Source organism: Papaver somniferum, unplaced genomic scaffold (genome assembly GCF_003573695.1).
Source record: "Papaver somniferum cultivar HN1 unplaced genomic scaffold, ASM357369v1 unplaced-scaffold_99, whole genome shotgun sequence".
Lineage (NCBI taxonomy): Eukaryota > Viridiplantae > Streptophyta > Magnoliopsida > Ranunculales > Papaveraceae > Papaver > Papaver somniferum.
This window is the reverse complement of record NW_020653081.1, coordinates 1,377,525-1,382,071: the sequence shown is the minus strand read 5'-3', so window position 1 is coordinate 1,382,071 and position 4,547 is coordinate 1,377,525.

The following is a 4,547-nucleotide window of genomic DNA, read 5'->3' as shown; positions in this document are numbered from 1 at the left end:
ATTGCCCGATAAAATAATAAATTTTTTTATTGACAAGGATCCCACAAAACATAATAAAATATATTTCTTTATTTAAATTTGCCAGTTTTACCATAGTGGGAAAACTAGTTTGCCATGCCACACGACATGGAAAATAACTTTTATTTCACCTCACGTAAGAACCAGCCTAAGAGACGTTGTCTACACCAATAAGGATTTAGGCAGGAAGGTGTTCAGGTGGACAGAATGGGTAGTGGATGAATCTGGTAATGGCCTTAATTTGGGTTGAGTCTCAATGGGTATTAAATTGGGCTTTTTGGGAAATATATTCTTTGCTCCCATTTAAACCCTAAGGAGCGGATGAATGTAATTCCTAGAGAGATAGAAATAAAAATGGAGATGGCTACAGAGCAAAAACAGTAAAAAAAAAGGTTTGCGATTTTTGGGTTTTCCATTCCGTATTGATTAGTTAGGGATTTATTTATATTGAATTAAGACTTTTGAGATAAATCCAAATCTTGGCTATATAGTTTGCCTTCTGAGTCAATTGAAACCTATGACCAATTTACATCTGCCTTTTTATAGAAGTTTTTCCCTAGGCACAAAGCATCGTCTATTAGGACGTAAATCTGTACTTTTGCTCAACAAGAGGGAGAATTTCTATATATGTATTTGGAAAGGTTCAATGACTTGTTATCTCAATGATTTCACCATGGTTTAAACAAGGTTAGGCTAATTTAGATCCTTTACAAGGGTTTAGATTATTCAAAAACTACCATGGTTGAGTCTTTGTGTACTGGTGGGTTTGAAAATAAAAAGGTTGATCAGGCGATGACATTTTTGAATGAAATCGCTGATAAGACCCAACAATGGGAAAATAGTAAGGAACCCCCAAAAAAAAATTCTTTTTAAGTAGAGGGAATGTCAATAGGGTATAAGGATCTTTTGAATCAGATGCCAAAATAACGGCCATAGCTAAGAGGTTAAAAGCTTTAGAACTGAGTCAAACTAATGGTAGAGTAAAGCCTTTTTGGGAAGGCCAGACTATTGAAGAGCAAGCCAATGCTCTTTATAATAACACTAGATTTGATAATCTTCAGAAGTTTGACCCTTATTCAGAAACATATAATCCTGGATGAAGAAACCATCCAAACATTTCTTGGTCTAAGGGCCAGAATCAAGGTCAGTATAGTAATCTCAGGTTCCCCCAGGTTTTGGCTACACTAAGAATCCTTCAGCTCCGGCACAGTTTCATAACCCCTCAGATAAGAAGATCGTGATTTTAGAAGAGTCTCTCGCCTTGTTAACTCGTAACACTGTGCAGTTTCAGCAATCTGTTGCTCAAGGTATAGAAGAAAATAAGAGAATAGGTCAGGCTAACTCTCGGGCTATTTCCGAGTTGAAAACCCATGTTAGTCAGATAAATGAGTCTTTGAAAGAAAAAGGTAAGTTTCCTAATCAAACTCAACCCAAACCTAGAGGAGTTCATGAAGTAGGTGAAATACCATCCGATCATGTGAATGCTATTAAAACCCTTAGGAGTGGTAGAGTGGTTGACAACAAGGTTTCCATGCCTGATAGTGAACATGTTGTAGTTCACTCTTCTGAACCAGAAACTGAAGAGACTGATAAAGTCTCTAAAGAGACCGATGAGGTTCCTGATAAGCACGTCTTTGTTCCCAGAGCCCCATTCCCACAATTGCTAGTACCAACTAAGAAGGAGTATACTTTCGATGATATTTTGGAGGTTTTTAAGCAGATCACTATTAACTTTCCATTATTAGATGCAATTAGCAGATTCCTCCACATGCCAAGTTCCTTAAGGACTTGTGTACGCGAAATCGTAAGCTTAGCGTCTAGAAGAAAGCCTTCCTAGCTAGTCATGTGAGTTCTATTATTAAGAATACCACTACTCCTAAGTATAAAGACCCAGGGTATCTTACTATTTCTTGTACAATAGGTAAATACCGTGTTGAGAAAGCATTGTATGAACTTATTCCCGTACCATGTGTACCTTAATCTAGGACTTGGTGAGATGAAACCTACATAGATAACAGTCCAGTTAGCCGATAGGTATGTTAAAGTTCCTCGTGGTGTTATCGAGGATGTTCTTATTGAGGTCGAAAAGTTTATATATCCGGTGGATTTTGTTATCCTAGATACCCAACTTTTCCCTGACCCAGAGAACCAAATACCATTGATTTTAGGTCGCCCGTTATTAGCTACTTCCAATGCGATCATTAATTATCGAAATAGTATTATGAATTTGTCTTTTGGTAATATGACTATTGAGCTGAACATTTTTAATATTAGTAAGCTACTCTCTGAATTCTGAACTAGATGACTCGAACATAGAAGAGGTAACACATGATAGGAACATTATTCGAGGAGTCATTACCAAACATTTTATTAGAAGATCCATTAGAGAAATGCCTGGCTCACTTTGAGATTGATTTTGATGATGATAATGTGATTAATGGGGTGAATGCTTTGTTAGATTCAACCCCTTTGCTAGACACTAGTAATGAATGGAAACCTAAGTTCGAACCAATACAAGTTTATAAGTCTACCCTAGCTCCTTCGTTAGAAGAGCCTCCTAAGTTGGACCTTAAACAACTACCAGATACCCTGAAGTATGTGTTTTTAGGCCCATATGAGACGTTACCTATGATTGTAGCATCCGACTTGGATAGTAATCAGGAAATTAGGTTAGTAACCGTCCTTCAAAACAACAAGGAAGCTTTAGGGTTGACTATAGCAGACATTAAGGGTATAAGTAGCACTGTTTTTATGCATCAGATCTATTTAGATAATGATACCAAACATTTCTAGGGAGATGCAACATCGACTAAACCCTAACATGAAATAAGTAGTTCGAACCGAGGTTCTTAAGTTGTTGGATGCAGGAATTATCTACCTTATTTTAGACAGTAAGTGAGTCAGCCCCGTTTAGGTTGTTCCCAAGAAATCTGGTATCACTGTAGTCCAAAATGATAACAATCAGTTAATCCCAACCCGACTGACCACGGGTTGGCGAGTTTGTATAGACTATAGGAAATTGAACAAGGTCACTAGGAAGGATCACTTTCCCCTTCCCTTTATCGACCAAATGCTAGAGAGACTGGCTGGACATAGTCATTACTTCTTCTCAGATGGCTACTCCGGATATAATCAGATTGTTACTACCCCAGAAGACCAAGAGAAACCCACTTTTACCTGTCCCTTTGGTACCTTTACGTATAGATGCATGCCTTTCGGGCTATGTACTGCCCCTGCGACTTTTCAGTGTTGTATGATGAGCATATTTTCTGACATGGTAGAATGGTTTTTAGAGGTCTTTATAGATGATTTTTCAGTGTTTGGTTCGTCTTTTGATGAGTGCTTGCATCATTTGTCATTAGTGTTGACTAGGTGTAAGGAAAATAACTTAGTGCTTAATTGGGAGAAATGTCACTTCATGGTTCGTTCAATAATTTTTTTAGGGCATATCCTATCTTCTAAGGGTATAGAGGTAAATAAAGCCAAAGTTGACCTTATTAAGACTTTACAGGTCCCAAAAACGTAAGAGATATTCGGTCATTCTTAGGGCTTGCTGGTTTCTATCGTCGATTCATTAAGGATTTTAGTTTGATTTCTAGACCTCTTTGCAATTTGATTGCAAAAGATGTTAAGGTTGACTTTGATGATGCTTGTTTAGAGGCTTTTGAGAATCTTAAGACTTTACTCACTACTGCCCCATATTCCAGGCAGCCAACTGGAACCTACCCTTTGAGATCATGTGTGATGCTTCAGATTATGCTATTGGTGTTGTACTAGGTCAGCGAGAAAACAAAGTACTTCATGTGAATTACTATAATGATGCCCAGTTGAACTATCCCTACGTAGAAGGAACTGTTAACCATTGTATTTCCCGTAGGAACATGATGCCCTTGAACCCTATTTTGGTTGTCGAGGTCTTTGATGTTGGGTATTGACTTTATGGGTCTGTTTCCTAATTCATTTGGTAACCTATACATCCTTGTCGTTGTAGACTATGTCTCTAAGTGGATTGAGGCGGTTGCGTGTAAAACGAATGACTATAGGGTTGTGATTGAGTTCTTGAAAGATAATATACTTACACGTTTTGGTACATCTCCAGCTATAATTAGCGATGAAGGGTCGCACTTTTGTAATGGACCTTTTAGGCTTTTGATGAAGAAATATGGTATTACATATAAAGTAGCTACCCTGTATCATCCGCAGACTAGTGGTCAGGTAGAGGTTTCCAAAAGGGAGATAAATCATATATTAGATAAAACTTTTAATCCTAATCGGAAAGACTGGTCGTCTAGGCTTACTGATGCTTATGGTCTTATCGTACCGCATCTAAGACCCACATTGTAATGTCACCTTAACGACTTGTGTATGGCAAGGCATGTCACTTACCTGTTGAATTATAACATAGAACATATTGGGCTGTTAAGCAACTAAATTTTCACTTGACAAGGCAGGAGCCCATAGGAAACTCCAGCTCAATGAGTTGGAAGACATTCATAGAGATGCATACGATAGTGCTAAGGAGTATAAGA